This window comes from Acinonyx jubatus, chromosome F2 (genome assembly GCF_027475565.1).
Source record: "Acinonyx jubatus isolate Ajub_Pintada_27869175 chromosome F2, VMU_Ajub_asm_v1.0, whole genome shotgun sequence".
NCBI classification, from domain to species: Eukaryota; Metazoa; Chordata; class Mammalia; order Carnivora; family Felidae; genus Acinonyx; species Acinonyx jubatus.
In genome coordinates, this window is record NC_069394.1 from 63101363 (window position 1) to 63128288 (window position 26926).

Sequence of the window (26926 nt, forward strand, 5' to 3'; positions counted from 1 at the left end):
GGCAGCGGGATCAGGGGAGTGTCTGTCAGATGCTGCTCACCACCTGCTCCTCCAGCGCACCGTTATTCTCCAACACTCCTGCAGATCGCTGCTCTCTCGGGTCGTGCATTCACGCAGAGGACGAGCTTCCCTCCCTCGTTACCACCATCTACCCATCTTTAGGCCACGCCCTCCATGTACTGAATACTCACGTTCCTGTCTTCCTTCCTGCCCAGGTCTTTCCATCATGCTGGGTTATGGTAACCCTCAAACCCCTAATTTCCTATTTCCTTGGACTGCTTATCATTAGTGACCTTTACTTCAACTCCATTTCCATGCTTTGGAATGTGCCATTTCCTGCAACTGCCCACCGTGGTAATCAAATTCTAACATCCCACACCGCAGGCCATGCCAGCGATTTCATTTGGTTACACCCACTCACTGTACCTGCCTTGGGTTTCAAGACCTGCTGTTGTCTCCACATATCACTTGTACCTTCATTTCCTATCCAGGTTTGATTTTACAGTCTCTGTTTCATTTTTTACCCAGCATCCTCCACCCCCTCGTTCATTGTTTACTGTAGCATTTTGCTGGCAAAACCCCTACCCAGTCGACCTTCTTAATTTCTTGGCAAATTTCCCAGTTATTTGGGATTTTACCACTGTAAAATGGGGTCCTATTTCTATCAGTCCTGCATTTCTTCCTCGAAAAAATTCTATGTTCTCTGACTAATTTCTCATAAGTGTTCTATTGTGACTATTCTCAATATTTTAAAATTTTCTTAAACCTCTGAAACTACCAATTTGCCACTTGACTAAGAGATGCTCCATTGTTTTTAAAAAAAAATAACTCATATATTTAATTAATTACCCAGTTCTATTGATATATAGCACTGCATAAGCTTCAAGTGGACGGCACAATGATTTGCCTTACATATATTATGAAATAATTGCTATAATAAATTCCACATAAAGCATTTTTGAATGAACAAATAAAGATTGAATAAATACAGGTCTCCTTGGTTTTTGTCAAAGTCGCCTAAAATACTCTGTGTAATTGTAAGATGTCTATTTTTTTCCTTCAGATTTACCTATACATTCAGTGCATTCTCTTTTTGAGAGAGGGACAGTATACACGTGAGCAAGAACACGAATGGGGGAGGGACAGAGAAAGAGGGAGAGAGAAAGTCCCAAGTAGGCTCCACACTGTCAGCACAGAGCCTCACAAGCACTCACAAGCACACACAAACTGACGAATATTCTATTTCTTGCTGATTAAACTGGATATTAATTTGGGGGAAAATGTATCTGGACTTGTACTTTACATCATACACACAAACTTAATTCCAGATGGATTAAAGGTATAAATGTGGGGAATAAACAGTCAGACTCTTCAAAGGGATACACTTTCATGTCTCTGGAATATTAAAAGACTTCTTAAATATAAGAAACACTGAGAAACCATACAGTGGGAGAGGTCTTCACAATGCATGTGTGAAACAAAGAAATCCTATCTGGAATGTAAAAAGAATGACTCCCGATAAATGAGAAACAAAGGCATTCAAGTCATTAAAAAAAGTCACAACTTGAATAGAAATTCCACAAAAGAGGATATCCAAATGGCGAGTAGACATGTGAAAAGAAGCTGAACTTCATTAGTAACCAGTGAAGTAAAAATTAAATCCACCATGAGACATCACTACACACCCACCAGATGGATAAAAATAAAAAGACAGATGATGCCAAGTACGGGCAAGGATACTGGAACTGATATATTGCTAGTGGGCGGGTAATTTGGTAAAACCACTTTGGGAAATTGTTTGACAGTACACACATATCCTGTGACACAGTGATCTACTCAACATGCCCACCACAGCCATGAACTAGAATGTTTATAAATGCAATATTTGTAATAGTTCAAAATAGAAAATACTCAAATACGGTGGCGTATTCACACAATAGAATAGCATAAGCAGGACTGCTAGACTCTTTCTATAAGGAGCCAGATGGTAAATATTTTAGGTTTATAGGCCATACAGTCCCTGTGCAACTATTGAACACTGCCATTGTAGCATGAAAACCGTCAGAGACAATATGTAGATGAATGGACATGGCTGTATCCCAATCAAGTTTTATTCACAAAAACAGGCAGCTGATCAATGGACCATAGTTTGCTGACCCTGGCTATACATCAATGCATAAATAAAATTATTATATATTTGCACAATGAGATACTATATAACAAAAAGAATAAGTGGCCTACAACTGCAGCAAAATGGATGTATCTCACAAACTATAGAGTGAAAAAGACATGCTAAGAAGTACATATTTTTTTATTCCATTTACATCATAGTACAAAGATAGATAAAACTAACTTATGGTGTTAGAAGTCAAGAGGATGGTTTCCTTTGGAGGGAAGGTAGAGACTGCATCAAGGTGTGAGGAAGGCTTGGCAGCATGGTAATGGTCTGGGTGCTGTTTCGCAGGTGTGTTCAGTTTAGAAAACTTCAGCTAGCTGTATAGTTATGTTATATGCACTTTTGTGTATATGTGTTATAATTACAAAAGACACCCTCTGTTGTAAAAGGAGGGGAATACCTTTTTTTTAACAATTGGCTTGACTGACTGAAGTTCACACAGTTTCAAGTAGAAGCACAGGCTTCTAGAAAGATCTCTTCTCATAAGGTAGTAGTTTGGATGAAGACTTTTTTTTGCATATGCCAGATTCTCCTTAATATAATCTAATTTATACTTTTAAAATGCAATAGCTTGAAAATAAAATAAAATAACTCAATGTGTTTTGATGTCCTATTTTTTTCTGAGACTACTCTTCCACTGGTACCTCAGGACAACTTTAGGAATGAGAACAAGCCCATTTGAAAGAAACACATTGGTCTCATAGTTCTTATAGGATTTTAATGAGGAATGGGTCATTTCTGGCATTAGTTGAGTGGATCTGGCATAATCTGGGGCTGTGTGGTCATATGATGAGAACATTTAGGGAGAGGGGCAGCTGGTGGCTCAGTCGGTTAAGCATCTGATTGGGCTCAGGTCATGATCTCACGGTTGGTGAGTTCCGGCCCCACATCGGGGTCTCGGATGACAGTGCAGATCCTGTTTGGGATTCTCTCTCTCTCTCTCCCTCTCTCTCTGCCCCTCCCCCATCTCAAAAATAAATAAACATTATTAAAAAAAAAAGGAAAGACAATTTTAAAAAAAGAACATTTAGGAAGAAAACTATCAAGTGAAAGAATGAGAATAACAATTTGTCAGTAATATAGTAAATAACTTTTAGAGTCCTTGATGACATTTTCAGAATTGTTTCTTTTGTCTATGAATTATTTTTCAATCCTGTTGTCAGAATTTTAGTCTCCTTATTTTATGCCTAGGCTATTTCATTAGCTTTTTTTTTTTTTAATACTGATCACTTCAGTCACTTCAATTCAACTTCTTCCTCCCTCTCTGAGTCCAACCTCACAATATTGCCAAAGTGAATCACTGCAAAGACCAAGTTTGGAAATGCCACTATTCCCATCCAGTGCTATCAGGTGTCCTCATTTTCTGCCCAAATGAGGACCTCACACTAAATTCCCCTTTGGTAGCCATTCATCTGGCCCCAACACACTTCTGTTAACATTTATTTCCCACTGCTGATCCACATGTGATCTCTGAACAAGCCACCTTTTGGCCTCCTGATGCTCATGACTCTGAATGTAGTGCACTTATCGGTCCCGGCTGAAATCCTACCTCCATGCCCAGCTCTGATGTCACCTCCTCCATGCAGCCTTAGCGGATCATCCCAGAGGGAGCTGTGTTTTCTCTCTTTCCAGCTAATGCTACATGGGCTAACTAACTATACACATAAGTATTTAGGTATGTCTTAAATCTCCAATTACATTTTTAGGCTCTTAATAACAATACTCTGTTTATCTTCGCAACCTAGGACACTAGTTTATACATGGTAGGCACTTAGCAAATACTCGTTTAATGAATGAAAAATTAGCGATTTAAAGGATATTTCAAGTGTGCATATCCACATTTAACAATCGAATTCCACATTTCAAGGGCTCAATAGGCACATGTGGCTATTAAGCACGGTACTGGACAGCACAGGTATAGAACATTTCCACCTCTGCAGAAAGTTGTATTGCACAGAGCCACTTTAAACATTATCAATTTTCAAAAAGAAGAATGCTGAGGATGGAATGTATATAAAGGTATTGTTTTCCTCGGCTATATTCTAAACCTAAATAAAATTTCCTAATAAAGTTATTTCCTAATAAAGTTCAGTTTTTCTCCTGAAAAACAAAAAAGATATTATATTAAGCCAATGGAATGGCCTTAAACCCTACTATTGCAATAGTATATCAGAGAATGCTCAAACTGAGGGTCCTGTTACTAGTGGTTAGTGATTTCTTTAAAATAGAAAATGTCTTTCAATGTGCTGTGTTTTAGATTTCTTTTAAACATACTGGTTTTTATGAGGTGTATATTCTGGAAATCTGAACACATAATTTCAACGCATGTGATAGCACCATGTGTTTCCCAAAAGCCCAGAAGAACTGACTAATTCTGCCAGTAGAAGGAGGTGGGCAGACACAAAAAGGTCTTGAAGCTCTCACCCAGGAGGAGATGGAGGTGTGAGTTGGGTATGAGAAGATGCAGAGGAATTTGCCAGAGAATAAAGCTTGGGAGCACAGGCCAGGCAGAGGAAAAGCAGAGTGATTGCTGGAAGGAGAACCATGTAAAGTTAAAAACGTTTAACCTGGCCTTCTCTGGTCTGGCCTTTGCCAGGCTCTCCAGCCTTTTCTCTCTCTCTCTCTTTTGCTCCAGCAACATTGACCACTTGCACTTTTTCACCCTTTGCTGCACTATTTGAAACGTCTGTGCCTCATAGGGGCGCCTGGGTGGCTCAGTCTGTTGAGCGTCTGACTTTGGCTCAGATCATGATCTCACAGCTCGTGAGTTCAAGCCCCACGTTAGGCTCTGTGCTGACAGCGGGGAGCCTGGAGCCTGCTTCGGATTCTGTGCCTCCCTCTCTCTCTGCCCCAACCCACTCGCATTCTGTCTCTGTCTCTCTCAAAAATAAATGAACATTAAAAATACCAAAACCAAAAATGTCTGTGACTTGTGATGAGCACCGGGTATGGTATGGAAGTTTGGAATCACGATATTGTACACCTGAAACGAATATTATGCTGTATGTTAACTAACTGGAATTCAAATAAAAACTTTTTTAAAAAGTCTGTGCCACAGGCGGTCCTTCGCCTGTGCCCTGCATGGCCAATTGTCTCCGGTTACCCCTTCCTCTTTTCATTTGCCCAACTGCTCTTCATCTGAGCAATCCCTCAAATATCCCCTCTTCCAAAAAGACTCCCTTGTACCCTGAAGTAGTGCTTGTGTCATTCTGAGGGACTACACTTTCATCCTAGTGATCATTGTGCATGGCCCTCTATTTATACCTTTTGTTTCATTCACCTCCATGTCCCCGGTGTCTGGAGCAGTGTTTTGATTGACACTAGTGTTCAGGGGCACCTGGGTGGCTCGGTCAGTTAAGCATTTGATTTCAGCTCAGGTCATGATCTCATGGTTTGTGGGTTCGAGTTCCACATCGGGCTTTCTACTGTCCGCAGAGCCTGCTTTGGAGCCACTGTCTCCCTCTCTGTCTGCCCCTACCCCGCTTGTGCTTTCTCTCTGTCTCTTTCAAAATAAATAAACTTAAAAAAAACCCACAAATATTTATATATAAGAAAAGAAACTGGTGTTCAATGATTTGACATTGAAGTTTTCTCAAATGCTCAGAAAATACAGTTAGGTTATTGAAAGATAAGACTCGGAAGAATCTTCACATTTGTTGATCATTAAGAAAATAACTTCATTAAAATTTAGTGACACTTTTCACCTGTCACATTTTTTTAAAAAATTGAAGACAATAAGAGTAATGGTGGTGGAAAGGCCCTCTGGTACACTGCTAAAAGATGACATTTTATTGCAACTCTTAGGGAAACAATTTGGCAATAGGACTTAAGGGTCTCACACCTTGATCTAGGCATTCTGATTCTGGGAATGATCTCAAAGGAAATACTACTAAATATGGAAAGCGTTTTATGTACAAGAGTGTTCATCACAGAGTTATACTTGTGAAAAATTACAAACAACATACATACCCCCTCAAAGAAAAACGATGAAGTAAAAAGCACAATATAGTTATATTCTCAGCAGGAGGTTAGGATGCTTCCAATAATTACTTCGATAACTATTGTCATATAACTCTTAGCTTGGCTTGCTATAACAAAATGTCATAGAATGGATTGTTTAAAACACTGATATTTATTTCTCACAGTTCTGGAGGCTGGGAGTTCAAGATTAAGGTGCTGGCAGATTTGATTCTTGGTGAGAGCACTCTTCTGGTTTAGAAATGAACTTCTTGCTGTGTCCTCATGTGGCAGAGAGAGACAGAGAGAGAGACAGAGAGAGATTGAGAGGGCCATGGTGTCTCTTCCTCTTCTTCCAAGGACACTAAATGCAATATGGGGGGGCGCCACCCTCACGATCTCATGGAAACCTAATTACTCCCCAAGGGTCCCACCTCCAAATACTATCACGCTAGGGGTTAGGGCCTCAACATGAATTTGGCTGGGGCGCAAATATTCAGTCCATAGTCCTAACAGTGAAAATGTCTGTGCTATGCTGAATAGACAGAGACAAGAAATAAACATGTAAAACAGATGGACTTCATTGTCCTGTCATGCCTCCTTCTTCCCAATTCTTTAGGTGCTCACGTATCTGTTGTTCCATCCCAGTAGCAAGGAGCTGAGACCTCAGTTTCCAGATCTCTTATTGCTTAAGAGGATGGATAAGAGGTTCCTTGAGTTTCTCTGGAGTGAGATAAAGGTAGAGCTTACAAAGCAGGGAGGAGTAAAGGTTTTTCCATGAAATGAGGAATCCAAAACTCAGTTAATGTCTCCATAGGTAAGACATGCATAGCCTACTGCTCCAGACATTGGCCTAATTCCCATTCAGAGCTGAACTGTCCTTTGTCACCAGACGTGCAGGTAGTCAAGTGCCCAATGTCTGTACTACTCTACACATTGGCTTGACAACCATTCAGAAGTAGGGTCAGAAATTTCCCTAACACTGACAGTTTGGTTAACATTAAGTTTGCATTGTGAAAGTTGAACTGTAAATAAACATGTTGGTGTCACTTTGCATCCTGCTGTTAGAAGCCAATGCAAAGGATTTTCTATGTATCCATCGTTTCATTGAGGACAATCCAGAAAATATGACATTGGATTGCAGTTAAAGTTCTTTTGCATTTCTTATGGGAATAAAAAGGCCCAAAGGTGAATTCTGCAGGCAAACAAATCTGTGAATAGAAGCAAACGTGTGGTTATGTAAGAGCATCAAGACGGACACTGGGACCCTAGGGTACACATGATTTCTCAGGACCAGGTACTGCTATGCGTATGAAGGAGATTAAAGGAGGGACTACACTTGAAATTTGCTTTTCGAGGCCATGCTGTGACATCAACACTAATCCTGTCCTCCTGGGTTATACATGAGACCCTTCAAGCATTGTTGTCCAGCTTCGAGTTACTTAAAGCACACAATCATCCAATACAATAATGTTCTTGCTCGCTGAACATATTTGACCCGAGGGAAAGTCCAGCACTTGAATGGGATTAAATTCTGCCTCTTTCAGTAAATAGTCTAGACATTACGTCATTACACCTTGGATGCTGTAATGGGCACGTTTCTGCGTGGGTCACAAATTGAGATATTTGACAGAGTTGCCATTGCTTACTGAAGTCTTTGACTGTAGTGTTACCACCGTGAGCCTGGACCATTTGCAGAAAGGTGAATCTTAGCTACCAAGAACAAGGGACCATGTGGTATAGAATGCTGTTATTCTTGGTTGGTAATTTTGCTCAATAAGCCATAGACTAATGAGACCAAATTTCTGAAACTTATAGGAAGATGAATTTTGCTGCTGTTTGGAGAATGGATTGGAAGGAGCTAAAGAGAAGACAGTTTAGAAGGCCATTGTAGTAATCCAGATGAGAGAGGTGACAGTCACTGGAACCCAGATGATTACAGCAGGGACCGAAAGAAGAAAGCTTATTCAGGAGATGTTTTGGTCATAGAGTTGACAGGATTTGCTGAAAGATTAGATGAGGGGGTAATGATTACAGAAGTATCAATGATTGTTTCCAGGTTTCAGGCTTGAGGATGTGGGTGGATGACAGCTTCTATTCTGTAGTGGGGAAGACTTATTGGCAGCACCCATTTGGGGAAAAAATGAAAAACTCCATTCAGATACGTTAATTTTGAAATTTTTGTGACAGAGTCAGGCACAGATATAAACTAGGTAACTGGATATGCCTGTTCAGCACTCAGATAACAAATAAATTTGGAAATTGGGAGCATTACAATGACATTTAAATCCATGGTATTGACATCTGGGAGATGGGTAGAAGAGGCATGAGTCTGATCCCCCGGTTCTACAGCACTTGCAGCTCTGGAGGAGAAGGAGGAAGCATCAGCAGCTACTGAGACGTAGAAGCAGGCAGGTCAGAGCACGTGGGAACGTGTTGCTACCTTCTCACCCTCTGTGGTCTTTCCTCTCTTCCTACCTCCCACTCAGGAGCGTATCATTTCTCCAGACACTTGGGCCAGTACCTATCAAGGACCAAATGGAGAAGGGAAAGCTTTCCAGAGGGGCAAGTGCTTCAGCTTTAAAGTACAATTCACTGTTTTCCAGAGTTGGTATCTCTGGTAGGTGAGATATATACACTCACTGTATATATTACCCCTTAAAGGGGCCACTGACCAGAATAATTATAACTGTTATCATTCATAAAGTGCTTAATGTATGCTAGGCAAAATAGTTCAAGTGCTTTAAATGTATTTAGTATATTCAGTTTTAAATTAAATTTAATAATTAAATTTAAATATTCAATACTCACAAATACTTGTGAGGTTGATATTATTACCCCATTTACCCCATATTATTACCCCCAAAACTGAGTCGGGTCCATAACGTCAGAGGAGTTCCTAAAATGGAGCCCTGACAAACGTTAGGAAGAAGTGTGTATGTGTGTGCACGCACATGTTTTGGAGTGGGTGTGGGTGTGGGTGTGTCCCATTACTGAATTATTCACTTAGGTTAAAAAGAAAAAAAATCACAAGGAGTGTGTACATTCAACAAGGATTTATTAATCACATTCTATATCTGGGGGTCAGGTTTCAGCGGAGGGATACCCTGTACTCACATTTATGTCAGTTGGTTTAGTGGCTTTTCTTCCTTCTGCCTGGCTGAGTTAGAGAGGCCCAACTAAGGTAAGGCAGGTTCCATGAGTGAGAGGGAAGAGGGTAGTCATGGGGACCGGGCCTGGGCAGGGTGTCGTGGTAGGGGTTTTGGCCGACTCACGTGGAATCGATAATTGTAGGACGTGCTCAGTAGTTTCAGTTAGCGATACTTGAGTCAGATTTTGACTTCTGGAATTACTGAAAAGATACAGCTATATACCAATTTGCCACCTGGCTTTAATAAATCTACCTGCACAAGGGCGTATCCACAATAGATCTTCAACACAAACAGAATAAGAGAAAAGAGGTTAAAAAAACATTGATTCAAATGACTTTAATCAAAACTTGTTGGGCATCGCCTCTCAGAGGGATAAAATACTCCCAGAAATAAGGTAATTCTGTTTAAAAAATGAAGTAATTGCTTTGGACCACTAACCAATCATTTGGTGACTGTTTTAGTGTGTTATATTCCTTCTTTACCCTGGGAAGTAGTTTTGATCATGAAGAGACCCCATTCAGTATAAAAGTATACTCATTAGTATAATAGTGATGAGATTCCACAGAATTGCAGTGCAGAGTGAAAATTAACTTGGAAACTTATATTATGGCAGTAATAAGAATTTACTTATTCATGGTTAAAGAATATTCAATTAACCTTTCAAATTTATGTGTTCACTGTAGGTGGCAGAGTGAAAACTTCATAGAAAATTCATGCGATCTAAAATACATATTATTTATAAACTCTTATGCATACCAGATTTCGCCTTTTGATGTAAATAGCCAGATGTTAGCCTTATGGAGTTATCAAAAATTATTAAAACATGCTTATGGTTCATTTCATTAAATAAATGCATTTCTGATTTTAAAAAGACATGAGTTGAGACAAGAAAAAGGGCAAGACATGAAGTTAAAACAAATTTTTTTAAGTACTATGCATCCCAAATGTTTAAATATATCAGAAATTCTTTACAAATACCTAAGGAATGAGCGTAGAAGCAATACGTACCCAATAGTGTGGTGCCATTGGAATAATGACCGTTTCATTTAGTCCAGACTTCCAGAAGCAAATGTGATTTAACTATTTTGTGAAAATGGTGAGATCATTACCGATCATGGTAATGTTTAATGTTTTCTATGTCCTAAAAAGTCATTCATTGAAAAAGCCTCCTTTTTTTCAGAAAAGAAGCCTTGCATAAATGAACAATTAGCGTTATATTCTTTCCTAGCATGCACTTTTAAAGTACCGTTAGCAGTAATGGGAATCTTACACAAGCATTAATGAAAACATATCCCATTTGGAGTATGATTTCCAGTTTGGATCCACGGTAATATAGCACCTGGTATCTTTCAATGAAATAGGGTGTACACACTTCATGTGTACAGAGGGTGGTGATGAATGATATGCTCAACGGTCACCCTTATGAGATGAGAACGGATCCCTTAGGGTTTTGACTAGGTTACAACTGAAAGCAAGCAAAAATACAAACCAGTAAGTAGGTAGCTTAAGGTTAGAATGTTTAATGTATTCAAACCTCAGATTTTCTTTTCTTTTAATGTTTATTTATTTATTTTGAGAGAGAGAGAGCATGCACACACATTTGGGGAAGGGCAGAGACAGAGAGAGACAAAAAATCCCAAGCAGGCTCTGCGCTGTCAGTCCAGAACCCAACTCAGGGCTCGAACTCATGAACCACAAGATCATGACCTGAACTAAATTAAGAGTCAGACGCTCAACCGACTGAGCCACCCAGGTGCCCCGCAGACCTCGGATTTTCATTTTTTCATGACAAGTTAATGTAGAAAATGACCATAGAAACAAAGAAAATTGTTTTGAATCCTTCTCTTCCTCTAACAACAAAGTATATGTCTTCGGCAATCATAAAAATACTATTAAGTTTGTTTCTTTTTCAGTAATATTAGGGTTGTATAATCAAGATACTAATCATGTCTTGCACTGTCCAAGCATCCGGTGCACTTATAGAGTATCTAAAGGAAATAGGGAAAAACACCTGAGTCCACTGATCTGGGTTCAGTAGCTTCTAAACTCTGTGTGTGTGTGTGTGTGTGTGTGTGTGTGTGTGTGTGTGTGTGTTATGACTATCAGGATGACAGTTATGATGACTTTATGAGTAAATGGTAATTCTTTTTTCTCTTTGAACAGATTATTTACATGAGTACTCTCCTTGGATGCCAGTTCATGGATTCATTAAGTTCAGTTATGAACCACGTTTTCACGTAGCTCACAAATCAGATCATTGATGCCTAAACACTCTTGGTCTATCTATTGTATCTCAATATATTTCAAATGTTATTGCTTACACATTCACCTTCAGGTTTCCAGTCCTCCTGCTAGTAGGTTCTCTGGGGGTTTTTAGCAGCAGTTCTCCATGTATATGTGGCCAAAATCAAATGTGTCAAGATCAGCAGTGATACGACAAGGGCAAACTTTTTTAATGAACAATATAGTAGTAAGGTTCTCAGATTGTGTACTTCTTACAAAGTTAAACACTATCCTTACAATATCATCTGCTGCCTGAATGGCATTGTGATTTGCCTTCGTGGATAGGATGGAAGGATTTGGAGTAACGTGGGTGTCCTCACGGAATTAAGCATTATTCTTAATATTTCCATGAGGGCATGGTAGACATCCTCCCTCCTCAGTATGCTTCTGGAAAAATATGACTTGAGAAATCTGGCTTAGAAAATGCCACAGTAACTACATGGAGGGATTTGACATTTGACCAGGCAATCGACATTGTGTATCATCATCGTCAATAAATGGTGATGGATTCTTTGAAAATGATAGTTCAGGTGCTCTATGAATATATCCACAAGCTTCAAGTGCCTAATTCATCTGTCTACTCCAATCACCTCAGAAACAAGCCCAGACAGAGCAGAAATGCACTTGCTTCCACCTGTGCAGTTGGAAAATGATGACAAAAATAAGTAGCACTCTTCCCTTAGTGAGTACAAATCATTCTGGACACTTTATATATGGTCTTTCAAATATTTTCAGTATATCTTTAAGTTAGAATTTTTATTTCTGTTTCCAGATGAAATGACTAAACTTTGCCATAAATGGCTGAAAAGAAACTTCTGTCTGGCTATAAAGTCAAAACAGTATCTACTAAATGATGCTGTTTTTCAAATCTCATGTCAACTTGATGGACTAGAGTCAATTGCAGTGATTTGGGCAATTCCTATGGTTGTCTTCTGATGAAGGTGATGCAGTCACATGAGCCTAATAGGGTAATGGTGACGTCAAAATCCCACCACCAGCAGATATCTAGAAAGTGTAAGAGAAGCTGCTGATAAAGTGAATGCTGAATATTATGCATTTCACATCAGTAAAAACCTCTGACTCCAATTCTTATTCAATGATAAATATGGAATCTAAGACCAAAAGAAGTTGGTATCTGAAAAATCCTTGCAAGGCAGTTGAGCTGTTTCTTACCACATCAGGAGACATTAGGTATTAATTAAGAATAAAATTTTCAGTTCAAACTGAATGTTTCTAGTGTGTCTGGCCCTAACGGGATACGTATGCTTGAGCTATGTGACTCTCTTAAGCATTATACTTCTGGTTATAAGTTTTATAAGTAAATCAAAATTCCTTCCATTGTTTTTCAATATATTAAGATTATTTATTCATACGTTTTCCACAAGAGATGAAAAAAAATCTCAAGTGCATATAGTGTTTATCCAATCTTTCCCAAGAGTCCCTTATGAAATGATTATAACTTCAAGTGCTTTTGTTACTATAAACAAACTGCTCACTGAAGCTTTGTCCCGCAAATTTCAGTTAATCTATGGTAAATGCAAAGCAAAAAAAACACCTGTTCATTCTATTACTTCTTGTTTTTCTTATATTTTTAATCTGTCTTACTCTAATTAACTACTTTGCTATACACAGCCCATGTTGCTTTGTCATCAATCAAAACTATCCATTTATTCTTTCATATTAAGTGACATTTAAGCCCATCTCTCTAATAATTGCACACAGGAAAATAGGTCTTCTGCTTATTATACAGTTTTATAAGGCTCCATTCATTATTTTAATCATAACTAATGGGATGCATTACATTTTTCTTTCTGAAGGGACATAGCATCGAGTCTGAATAAATATCAAAAACAGGAAAGGTCACTCAGACATTCATTTGTCAACACACATGTGTTGAGTGTCCATTCTGTGCCAAACACTGCTTGAGTCATTAGGGATAAGACTGTGTGAAGGCAAAGTCCCTACTCTCACAGAGCTTATGTTCTAGAGGAAAGAGCCAAAACAACAAATGAATCAATAAATATATAATGCCAGTTGGTGACAAGTGCTAGAGAGGGAAATAAAGCAACATCGGGGATACAGTGGCAAGGAAGTGGTGTCTTCTGATTAGATGACCAGGAAAGTTCTCTTTCAAGGAGGTGGTAGAAGACAAGGAAACTGGGGTGCCTGGGTGGCTCAGTCGGTTGAGCGTCCGACTTCGGCTCAGGTCATGATCTCGTGGTTTGTGAGATCCAGCCCCATGTCGGGTTCTGTGCTGACAGCTCAGAGCCTGGAGCCTGCTTCATATTCTGTGCCTCCCTCTCTCTCTGCCCCAACCCACTCGCATTCTGTGTCTCTCTCAAAAATAAATAAACATTTTAAAAAAAATTTTTTTTAAAAAGACAAGGAAACTGAATTAAGTGGGTTAATGCTATAGGTGGATGTCTGGGTGAAGCATTTTCTGGGCTCAGTGATTGACAAGTTCAAAAGTCCTAAGGCAAGAGTGACTTTGATGTCTTCAAGAACAGCTAGAGTCAAGTCAGTAAAGATTTTGAAAAACAGTAGGAGAACTTATCACAGAGGTAAGCAGTGGTCAGTCACATTGGGCCTTGTGGGTCATGGAAAGGAAATTGGATTTTCTTTGCAGTGTGATAAGAAGCCATTGAGAAAAAGGAAAAGGCTGAAATATAAGTTATAAAAAGAGTAATTTCTCATAGAAAAGATACTGCAGGAGAAATAGGGAAGCCATGCAAAACTATTGCAACAAGTTAGGGAAAAGATGTTGGCTTGGTCTGTGGTGTAAGAAGCAGAGATGCTAAGAGATGACAGACTTAGCACACATTTTGATGGTAGAACGAACGAAATTCTTCTTTTTAGATTAAATGTGAGATGTGAGAGACAGAAAAGAGTCAGTGATAATTTCAAGCATTTAGTCTGAGCAACTGGGTTAACAGGATGCCATTTACAAGATGGGAAATGCTGAGAGAGGAGCAGTTTGGGGGTTAATGGAGTTCAGGTTTGGGTATGCCATATTTGCAATGTCTATTAGTTATCCAAGTGGAAATATGAAGTAGGCAGTTGAATAAATAAATGTGTAGCTAAGAGGAGACGTTTGACCAGAGGTACACATTTTTGAATTATTGGTATATCTATAGCATTTAAACCTATTGAAATTGGAAGAAATCTCATAAGATATCAGCTCTGAGGACTCAAAAACTATGAGGCCTGGAGGAAGGGGACCCAGCAGTGGGCACTGAAAAGAAATGGCCTGTGAAGGAGGAGAGACATCAAGAGAGTGTGGTGGCCCTAGAAATCAAGTGACAAGAATGTCTAAAAAAAAAAAGAGTGATCAACTATGGCAAGAACTTGAGAAGTCAAGCAGGATGACTGAGGACCGAAGGTGGAGGTCTTTCTTAATCTTGTTAAGAATTCTTTTAGTGGATAATGGGTGTTGAGGAAGTGGAGTCTGTGAGGATATACAACTATTCTGAGTGTTTTTCTAGAAAAGGGAGAACAAAATGGGGGTGGCTGTTAGAAGGGAATGTGGGTCAAGAAATGGACCTTCCTTCCTTCTTTTCTTTTCTTCCTTCCTTCCTTCCTTCCTTCCTTCCTTCCTTCCTTCCTTCCTTCCTTCTTCCTTCCACTTGGGTAATTTAAAGCCTATCTGTTTATTGATAGAATTATGTATCTGGGAGGAAAATCTGGTGATGTGGGAGCAGATGGATATACAGTTGACCCTGAACAGTACAGGTGTTAGGGGTGCTGACCCTTCATGCAGTTGAAAATCTGTGTATAACTTTTGACTCCCCAAAACCTAACTACTAATGGCCTATCATTGACCAGAAGCCTTCCTGACAACATAACAGTCAATTAACACATATTTTGGATGTTAGTTTCAGTATATACTGTATTCTTACAATAAAGTAAGCTAGAGAAAAGAAAACGTTATCAGGCAAATCATAAGGAAGAGAAAATATATTTACAGTACTGTACTGTATTTATCAAAAAAGTCCACATATGAGTGGACCGATGCAGTTCAAACCTGTGTTGTTCAACGGTCAACTGTAATTGCAAGAGCAAAGTCCTAGAGCAGGTGAGAGAGAGGTCCAGTTCACGGATGGTGTGGGGGCAGACCAGCTTCAGACTGCAGCAGAAACAGTGCAGTCTGGAAACTCTGGAGGGAGTTCAGCCGCAGCTCAGCTGATTGGCGGGGGGTGGAGGGTCATGAGGGTGTGTTTACGATTACTCCTATGTTCTAACTAACATACACTAGCTGAATTGCAATGGGTGGTGAGAAGTTGAAGGGACGATGGATGTTTGCGGGGTGAGAGGAAGTGCACTAGTTTCCTAGGACTGCTATAACCAAATACCACAGACTAGGTGGCTTAAAACAATAGAAATTTATTGTTTCACAGTTCTGGAGGTTGGAAGTCCTGAATCAGGCGGTCGACAGAGTCATGCTCCCCCCTGAAACCTATCGGGGAAATCCTTCCTTGTCTCCTTCCAGCTTCTGATGGTTTTCTGGCAATGCTTGAAAATGCATTCTTTGGCTTGTAGATTCTTCTTCCGATCTAAGTCATTATATGGCGTCTTCCCTCTGTGTGTCTCTCCCCCCCTCGTAGTAGAAGAACACCAGTCATATCACATGGATTAGAGGCCCATCCTTCTCCAGTATGATCTCATCTCCACTAATTACATCTACCATAATCCTATTTCTGAATAAGGTCATATTCTGAGTAATGGGGGGGGCACAATTTTTATGGGGACACAATTCAACCCATAATAGGAAAATGTGAAATAGTTGGCCTGGAGAGGAGTGTGAGTCACGAGGTAAGACTTCCTGGCAGCTCTGAGGGTCCACTTAAGGCTGCCTTCACAAAGTTTAAGAGCTCTCTGTTTGGTCACCTCAGACTATGATATGACAGGTACAGGTGTGTTTCTTGTTTTAGTGTTTTTGTGTGCATTGGTTTTTGTTTTTATTGGTTTAGCTTTGATTTTTAAACCAATTTTAATGACTTCACTTTCTGCCTAGAGGACAAAGATATCACCCCTCCAAGTGGAAGCATGACCTAGCCAAGCAGCATATATTTCTTCCTACTGAAACTGCTTTTTGCTAATAGACCAAAAGAATAAAATATATTTTAAAACACCTGTTTATTTTAAAATTTCATATTCTTACAAACATAAAGAGACATTTGTATGGTGTAATGCAAATATACATTTTCTGCTATTAAATCAGCTGCGGAGTAAATCATTCTCAAACCAGATAGATGGTTTCTTTTTCAGAACTATTTCAGCTTATAAACAAAGAAATCCCCATAGAAACCTCACTAAAATAGCCTTCCTTTATGGGGAGATATTTAAAGGCAACACCTGTAAAAACATCCTTCTCTGAACTGTTTTTGAGGGTACGGGGAAGGGAAGGGGCAGTTCTGTGTTTTATTGCTTGAGATTCAGCCGGCACATTCCTAGTAGAGGAGAGCTGAGAATGACCAGACGTTTGTGAGGCAGAGGGAACTAATCCTAACAGGGAAGTTCATCTTTGCAGATGAAGAGAGGTTGAAAATAACTTGCCCTCCGTCTCTGAGTTACCCAGCCGTGGAGACAGGATTTGAACCCGGCTCCATATAACTGCGACCTCTGTGCCTTGCCTGCTTCACTACAGTGCCAGTGTGTACCTGGGCCATGCTGTTCCTCTCTCTGGGTTGTTATACATTATGCTAATCTTTGTTTGTCACCTCTACCAACTAGAATCGAATTGAGGGGAAGGCCTTTGTGGTGGTTTATTATTATTATTATTATTTGTAATGTTTATTTAGTTTTGAGAGAGAGAGAGACAGACAGACAGAGTGCTAGCAGGGGAGGGGCAGAGAGAGAGGGAGACACAAAATCTGAAGCAGGCTCCAGGCTTGGAACTATCAGCACAGAGCCCCAAATGGGGTTCGAACCCATGAACTGTGAGATCATACCTGAGCCAAAGTTAGATGCTTAAGTGACTGAGCCACCCAGCTCTCCCTAGGTTGCTTAGTTTTGTAATGCTCATGATACTGTATATATCAGGGTGAGGCTAAATCTAAGAGATATCAGAATAGGGTCAGCCTTCTTCCCCCTTCCACGTTGGTTTATACATGGCCTAAGGAACATCATCTAGTCTTTTCTTTCAATCCACAAGTATTTGAGTGCCTAGTATATGTCAGGTATATGCTGAATGCTTCACAATGATCTCTTAACCTTGTCACGCTAACAAGACCCCTCTTCTCATAAAAAGAATTTAGACAATGTCAACAATCAAAATTCAGACATACACAGACATGGGTGTGTGATAGTTAATTTTATGTGTCAGATGGTCCCATGGGATACTCAGATACTTGTTTAAACATTATTTCCTCAGTGTGGCTATGAAGGTGTTTCTGGAAGACGTTAGCATTTGAATCAATGGATTGAGTAAAACATGTTCCTCCACAAAGTAGGAGGGCAGCGTCCAAACCCATGAGGGGTTGAAAAGAATAAAAAGGAAGAGGCTGGTAGAGTTGTCTGCCTGACAGTTAGAGCTGGAATACAGTCTTCTCCCACCCTTAAGCTGGAACTTACACCATTGGTGTATCTGGTTCTCAGGCCTTTAGATTACGACTGTGATTACACCACTGGCATTAGTGGGTTTCCACAGAGCAGATCAGGGGACTTGTTTGCCTCCATAATTGTGTGAGCCAGTTCCTCTATCATCTGTATCATCTATATCTATATCTATGTTATATATCTATATCTATCTATATATCTATATCTATATCTGTATCTATATATCTATATCTTCTATAGCTATATCATGTATATCTTATTGGTTCTGTTTTTCATTTGTAGAATCCTAAGTAATACAGAAGGGTAGTAGTAAAATATTAAAGGAAGGTTATGGGGTTTGAAGAGAGAATCCATGCAGAGGGATTACCATATTACCAGTAAAATATTAAAGAAGTCTATGAGGTTTGAGGAGAGAATCTGTGCAAAGGGATTACCATATTACCAGTATGGCCTGGTGAGCTGCCTTTGCAAAGACCAAGAGCAGTAAGTGAAAGAAATGGCTCCTGGCACAGTACAGGCAGTCATCTGAGCCAATCTTGACCTAACTGCTCTATAGGGATGTGCATACCTGTGTTCGTGTGAATCTTGAAGAACCACTTGGGGCAGGCACCAATGTGCCCGGGCCCTCTAAAGCAGCCTAACACAGGGAGGAAAGAGCCGTTATTTCCCTTTTCAGCTCCCAGAAGAGATTGAGTGGGCACTGGGGCCAGGGTTACGTGTGGGCATCTAGTCTCGGCAGCAACCCAGATGAGTGATGGGAAGGGGCTGGATTACTAACCACAGGGGACAGGTGAAGACTGAACAGCAGGTTCAACAGCTGGGGCCAAACACTCAGGGCTGCAAGGCAAATGCCGAGAGGCAAGGTGGGGGCCTAGAGATGATGGGGACATGTTCAGAGCAAATCTTAAACAAGAGGTGGGTCTGGAATTGGTAGAATTTATGTAGCAAAGACATTGCATTTCTGAGGCCAGGCCCTGTTGTAAGCATTTTAGACATATCAGTGCATTTAATCCTCCCACCAACCCCAGGCATCAGGTGTCACGATTCCCTTCAACAACAGATGAGGAAACTAAGCCACAGAAAGCCTGAGTTGCACAAGGTCCTATAGCTAATAGGTAACAAGGTCAAATCCAAAGTTGGGTATCTGGCTTGAGACTGTGCTTTCGGCCACGGTGCTCTGTTGTCTGAGAAATATGAATCTCTGGCCCACAGATTCAGGTAATCATTTGATAAACATCTATTAAACTCTGTGCTAACCATATGCTTACTGCCAGGAGTAAAGTAGTGAACAGATAAATGAGACCCCTGCTTAAATAAAGGTGAAGATAAGAATTGGAAGGAAATCCCAGAAAATAGCATTTAATATTATAGCTGTATTATCTGATATGATAGCCATTAGAGACATGTGGCCAGTGTGACCAGAGAACTAATTTTAAATTTAAATTAATGTGTATTTAAAATTTAAAACTGAGGGGCACCTGGGTGACTCAGTTGGTTAAGCATGCGATTCTTGGTTTCAGCTCAGGTCTTGATTTCATGGCTTTGTGGGTTCGAGCCCTGCATCAGGCTCTGCACTGGCAGTGTGGAGCCTGCTTGGGATTCCCTCTCTCTCCCTCACTGTCTGCCTTTCCCCAACTTGTGCTGTCTCTGTCTCTCTCTCAAAAAAAATTGTTTTTAACTATTACTCAATTCAGTTATCAGGAGAGCTTTTAAGTACCTTTGGAATAACATGGGTATGTGAATCTATTTTTTCAACTGTAGGTTTTATGAAATCTGACTACAGATCAACCAAAAGTTAGTATTTATATGGAGATGTGCTATCAGTGTAAAATATGGTCCAGATTTCAAAGACTTAGTCAGAAATAAAGAATGTAAAGTAACTCATTAATAACTTTTATATTGATTACATGTTGTAGTGATAACATTTTGAATGCATTGGATTAAATAAAATAGATTATTAAAATCAATTTCTTCATTTCTGCTTTTTTTTTTTTTTTACTTTCTTCTTAAGGTGACTACTAGAAACTTTAAAATTACCTCTGTGGTCTGCATTAAATTTTTCATGGAGCGTACTCCATTAGAGAGTGGTAAGTGTGATGGAGAAAATAAAATAGAGTGATGGGCCATATAATGGAGGGTGTTGAGTAGCTAATTTAATTTTTATTTTATTTTATTGTGGTAAGAACACTTAACATGAGATCTGCTCCTTTAGCAGGTTTTTAAGTGCACAGTACAGTATTGACTATGCATGTTGCACAGTGGGTTTCCGAGACTTACTCATTTTGCATAGCAGAAACTTTCTACTCATTGATTAGCAAAGAAAGGTATTCACTGATCAGGAATTGAACCCAGGTCACAGTGATGAGAGCACTGAATCCTAACCACCAGGCCCCCAGGTTGCTAATTTAGATTGTGATGTTGGGCTGAGATTTGAGGAATTTATTGGGATAACAGGAAAATGTACTAGGCGGAAGGAACCATTAATACAAGGAGCCTGAGGCAGGAACCAGTGTGCCTCCTGTGAGAGAAAGCAAGCAGGCCAGCCTTGGAGCCCAGCAGGCAAAGATGTCAGATGGGATGGCAGAAGCCAGATTACGTAGGGCCTTGTCAGCCAGGGCAGAGTTGAGAATCTTCCTGTAAATGTGATAGGAAGTGATGGGAGGGGATCTGAACAGGATCGTATCAAAATGTGATTTATGGAAAAGGGAGCTGGCGGTGTCAGGGCAGGTGGGGCGGGGATGAGGGCGCAGCTCCTGCAGATCCTCACGCAGAGCAAAGGTCCTGCATGACATCCTAATGTTACCAGGGGCGCACTGTTTGAGCCGCCACAGTAGCACGCCTTTGGTGTGGCCACAGGCTGGGGGTGGCCCTAGAATATTTGGGTTTCACTAGGAGCCGATCGGCATATATTACATATTCAATGGGTGTTTACTGAATTGAAAACATTGAGGGTTGCATAGTTTCTTGTGAGAAGTATAAGCCAAGTCCCGTGTCAGGGATATCCTAATTCCCTTTCCTCCCGCTTGGCAATGTTTTAGCAGTGGCTTTCTGAAGGTAATCAACCTTAAACCTTGGTGTGGAAACCCTGCTAACGGTCACGCAGGACCAAGAGGCTGACAGCCAGTGGCTGAATTCTCCTGCCTCTGGTCTTGTGGTGGGTTTGCGTGTGAGTGTGTCTGGCTATACAGCAGGCGATGAGCCACACTCTGTTGAGGGAGGAGGAGGTGCGGACACAGGTAAGTGCTGATTTTGAACCATAGGCTTTCAGTAGGTGGGACTTAGCACATTTGGTTTCCTCAGTAGGAGGCAGCGTGGCGCAGAGGTGAAAGAATGTTGTCACGGAAATGAGCAGGGTTGATCTTCACTGGCTTGGCCATTCTCTTCAGGGTGACCTTGAGCAAACCACTTGTATTTCCTGGGCTTCGGGTACTGTTGGGGCGAACTACTCTTCTACCTCCTGATTGGGTATGTGAATCAAAGACTGATCGGGTATGTCACTGATTGGGTATGTGAATCAAAGACTTAGTGAATACTACAGTGTCTGATTTAATCTCTTTATTTTCTCCTTTGCACTATCAGATTGCCACATAAACTGTGTCCGTCTGAAGACTATTAGTTCTGGACAATTTACATCTTATTTGAACAAATCTTTCCGACCCAACAGCATAAATTAATCAGTGAAATTTCATAACTCGTGCAAATTGGCTTTATCTTTATGTCCTTACAATAGATAGTTAGGCGAAACACACTGTAAGCAGTGTCTGCTATGCAACCCAAATATTTACATAGGGTCCAGAGGGGTAAATGGATATCCCAGAGTCTAATTACTGGTAAGATATAAAAGGGTTATCCAATCAAACCACAATTTTATAAATTATCTAAGGCCGGTTAGATGTTATAACAAAAGGTAAAGGGTAGTGAATTTATTAGGGTTTTTAGTATGAATTAATTTTTTCTCACTTCAAATGAGAAGGAGTTTTGAGAAATCAGATATTTTTAAGCTCATTTAAGTTTTAAAATCTAGTGAAGGGAAACAACCACAAGGTTGTGTCAACTCTGATTTGGTATTACACCCTTTTTAAACTCTCACGAGGGGTTCTGAAAAATCTGATTGTAAAGATGGAATGCTATGTGTCTCATAGCAGAGACTTGTGAGTTACAGCCTACAAAGAAATAGTTTTTGATACTTTCAACAGAAAAAAAAGAGAATATATAAAGTGAAACCCACCTCTTATCACTATGCACTTGAATCCAGAGTGCTAAAGTATTTAGGGCAAGTGCCAAAAGAATCATGTCCAAATCCCACCATAAAATTAAATCTGAATTGAGAAAAAAAAAAAATCTGACTCTAAGAGATAAAATGTAGAATGAACTATCTTAGAGAAATCCTTACCATCTGTCTGGAAAGGAGAAGGTGACCAGGCAAAGGAAAAGGAGATTTTCCATGTTAAAAATGCATCTTTTTTAAGACAATAAAAATATTTGAAAAAACATAAATCATTCCTTCTTTCAACAAGTATGTGTTGAGAACTCTTAATGTTCCAGGAACTGTTATAGGTGTGAGGACCAGTTCTAAGTGTTGGATATGCTAAGTGACACAAAACAGTCAATATAAATGGACTGAATAAGTCTGTGAGATTACATTAATTTATCGGGGGCCTAAAATAGTGTCTATGAAATGCCTAGCACTTTTTTTTTTAACTGTAGTAGTTCAAGAGTATATAAAATGTAGCATACTTCCACTGAAAAGACCTATGGTCTAGCTGGGCAAGCAGAATGCACGCATATGAGGAATGGTAGACTGAACCAAAACAACATAGAAGCAAACGCTGGAAAATCTGGCACAATTCATGGTTCTTACACTCTGATGGCACCTGAGACTCATTTTGTGATGTAGATGGATAGGAAAAGATTCGGGAAATACATAAATGGTGAACTATTGCTTGAGAGAAGTGGAGAATGTAGATAATAGGTAAAAAAAAAAAAAAAAAAAAGGAAGAGCATGCATGAATTTGTTCTTTTTCTGGGCTTTGAGGACATGGCCCCCAAGGCCCTCCATTTAGTGGTCAGAGAGGAAGCTGAAAACCTCCACCAAAGCCATTCTGTAAAAATTAACTACCAATCACAACCCCTTTGGAGGAAGATAAAGCAGTGCCTTTCTGAATTTAAATGCGAAATCAGTGATGTGACAACTTTGGATACATTTGTCAAGTTTGCAAAGGTGCAAAAGTTATTGCCTGAGGGGGCCTTTGGGGACCACTCCACCACTGTCCCCCATCCCTGGTGGGCCAAGGACTCTCTTCTCACAGAGCAGATTCTATAAAAGAGACTTCTTTTTTTTGCTTTTCTTCTCATGCCGATTAAACAGTCAGCATTTACTTTCAAGTAAATAATTGCCATATTTGCTTTTTTTCTCTCAAAATATTTCCTCCAGTCATTTCCTTGCCTGTACTTGTTAACTTTCTTCAAATTTATTACAGCAGCACTGTCTGGCTTTGAAGACCCTAAAAGCCACGGTGAGAAATGATCCTTCCTTAAGGAAACATTCTGGTGGATCTTCTTGCCACCATAACAAAGATAACATTTCTAATAATAGATATAATTGTTACTTAAAAGCGTCAGCAAAGGACCTAAGACACACACTTTACAACAAACACTAAGCATCCCTGAGGGAGTTAAATAAATCCTGCCTTGCAGGAGTGTACAAGTTAAAACCATCGCTGAAATCATTTAGATGACCATTAGTTCATCTCTATGATATTATTGTGTAATTTTAACTAACACACGTTTTCAGAAAAAGCATTATTTCACAATGTGGTATCCAGAGTTATACACTATATCTGGATTTCAACATACGTCATTGAAAGCTGACATCAGAATCACTCAATACGTTTCACCAAATGATTACATTTAAAGCCTGTTTTGAATATTTTCCCAGGTTTCTCCCTTTCATGAAATATCTACATCCACAACTTTTCTTTGTGAAATGAATCAGCTTAGACTTTTCTGTCCTGATCTCACTTGATCATATATCTACAATCCTATCTTAAGTATGTATTTTTTTAATAATGTCTCTACCCTTGTTGAAATATAATAAATCTTTAACTAATAAGCATAAAAAGGCTCTATTGATAAAAGGGCTGAACAGACACCCCACCAAACAGAGTATACAGATGGAAAATAAGCATATAAACACATGTTACTCATATAAGAATGTGTGTATTACATGGTAACGAACTCAATTTTCTCTTTGGAAGAAAAAGAATGACCTTCACCTTAAGGATCTGCTCTAGTACTTTTTTGAACGTACATCTGAGCACTCTCAAACACATAGAAGTTCAAAAACTGGTAACAGTTTCTAAAACTCCAGTCCAATGTCTCTGAGTGTAAGGAAATTCACTCTGATTATCCAACAATACTGAAAATGACAAAAGCTGAAATTGACAAGATTGGGATGCTTTTAAGAGATGCATACTATATTTGGTCTATATAAAGGAGTATGGCCAATACGTGTATGTGTGTATACACACATATATATCTGCTTATCTACACACAAACATATATATCATCATCAGCCTTCTTACAAGAAAACTGAGAAAAGTAAGAGGCGACTCAGGAGAGAGAAAAGAAAAGAAGAAAAAGACAGAAGGATTCAAGGTGCAGCAGTGACAGCTTTCAGAAAAGGCCATGGGAGAATGAGAAGTCACAGGATTCACAGAGAAGGCCGGTGACAATTCACAGAGAAGGCTTCCTGACAACAAGGAAGAAATGTTCTCTGCATTTGGAGTTGAAGATGCCTGTGAAAAGTGTACTTCAACTGTCCTTGATAGCACCATCATAGGAATGGAAAAGAGGTGGCAATGAGATGGGTAAGAACACAAAGTCACAAACCTAAGACAGCCCACTGGGACCTCAGGAGATCCTCAGGGCCTGCTCGCAGCCATCCTAAACCCAGGGGAGAATTGTAATCCATTTCTTACCAATGTGCTTGCTGCAGGCACAACAGGCAGTATAACAGAGAAAGAAAAGGAAGAAAGAAAGAGGGAGAGAAAGAGAGAGAAAGAGGGAGGGAGGGAAGGAGGGAGGGAGGAAGGAAGGAAGGGAGGGAGGGAGGGAGGGAGGGAGGAAGGGAGGAAGGGAGGGAGGAAGGAAGGAAGGAAGGAAGGAAGGGAGGGAGGGAGGAAGGAAGGGAGGAAGGGAGGGAGGAAAGAAGGAAGGGAGGGAGGGAGGAAGGGAGGAAGGGAGGGAGGGAGGAAGAGAGGAAGGGAGGGAGGGAGGGAAGGAGGGAGGGAGGGAGGAAGGGAGGGAGGGAGGAAGGGAGGCAGGGAGGAAGGAAGGGAGGCAGGGAGGAAGGGAGGGAGGGAGGGAGGAAGGGAGGGAGGGAGGGAGGGAGGGAGGAAGAGAGGAAGGGAGGGAGGGAGGGAAGAAGGGAGGGAGGGAGGAAGGGAGGGAGGGAGGAAGGGAGGGAGGGAGGAAGGAAGAGAGGAAGGGAGGGAGGGAGGGAAGGAGGGAGGGAGGGAGGAAGGAAGGAGGGAGGGAGAGAGGAAGGAAGGAAGGAAGGAAGGAAGGAAGGAAGGAAGGGAGGGAGGAAGGAAGGGAGGAAGGAAGGGAGGGAGGGAGGGAGGAAGGAAGGGAGGGAGGGAGGAAGGAAGGGAGGGAGGAAGGGAGGGAGGGAGGAAGGAAGGAAGGAAGGGAGGGAGGAAGGAAGGAAGGGAGGGAGGAAGGAAGGAAGGGAGGGAGGAAGGAAGGGAGGGAGGGAGGGAGGAAGGAAGGGAGGAAGGGAGGGAGGGAGGAAGGGAGGGAGGGAGGAAGGAAGGGAGGAAGGGAGGGAGGGAGGGAGGAAGGGAGGGAGGGAGGAAGGAAGGAAGGAAGGAAGGAAGGAAGGGAGGGAGGGAGGAAGGAAGGAAGGGAGGGAGGGAGGAAGGGAGGAAGGGAGGGAGGAAGGGAGGGAGGAAGGAAGGGAGGGAGGGAGGAAGGAAGGGAGGAAGGGAGGGAGGGAGGAAGGAAGGGAGGAAGGGAGGGAGGGAGGAAGGAAGGGAGGAAGGGAGGGAGGGAGGAAGGAAGGAAGGAAGGAAGGAAGGGAGGGAGGGAGGAAGGAAGGAAGGAAGGAAGGGAGGCAGGGAGGAAGGGAGGGAGGAAGGAAGGGAGGGAGGGAGGAAGGAAGGGAGGAAGGGAGGGAGGGAGGAAGGAAGGGAGGGAGGGAGGGAGGGAGGAAGGGAGGGAGGGAGGAAGGAGGGAGGAAGGGAGGGAGGGAGGAAGGGAGGAAGGGAGGGAGGGAGGAAGGAGGAGGAGGGAGGGAGGAGGGAGGGAGGGAGGGAGGAGGGAGGGAGGGAGGAAGGAAGGGAGGAAGGGAGGGAGGGAGGAAGGAAGGGAGGAAGGGAGGGAGGGAGGAAGGGAGGGAGGGAGGAAGGAAGGAAGGAAGGGAGGAAGGGAGGGAGGGAGGAAGGAAAGGGCAAAGAGAAATTATAAAGTGTGAAAGAAAGTGCTGTAGATAGTAGAATGCTAGCTTGCACTATTTTAGCGCAGGCATAGTGTAGCAAACCCAATAACACACTCTAGACCCTGTCCTACTGTGGGATCCTATGGACAGTTATATCCACATATCATTATCTATTGCCAAGCCACAGTGAAATAAAGAGTGAAAGCAAATTTAGATTTATCTACTCTGGATACTGCTTATTACTTATCCATCAATAAAAATATGAGAATTTCATCTACTTGGCAACACTTGACGCTCCCTTCTTCCACTATTGTTTTGTTCCTTCTTTGGTAAACTTTAGAACTGGGATCAACTTCAGCCTCT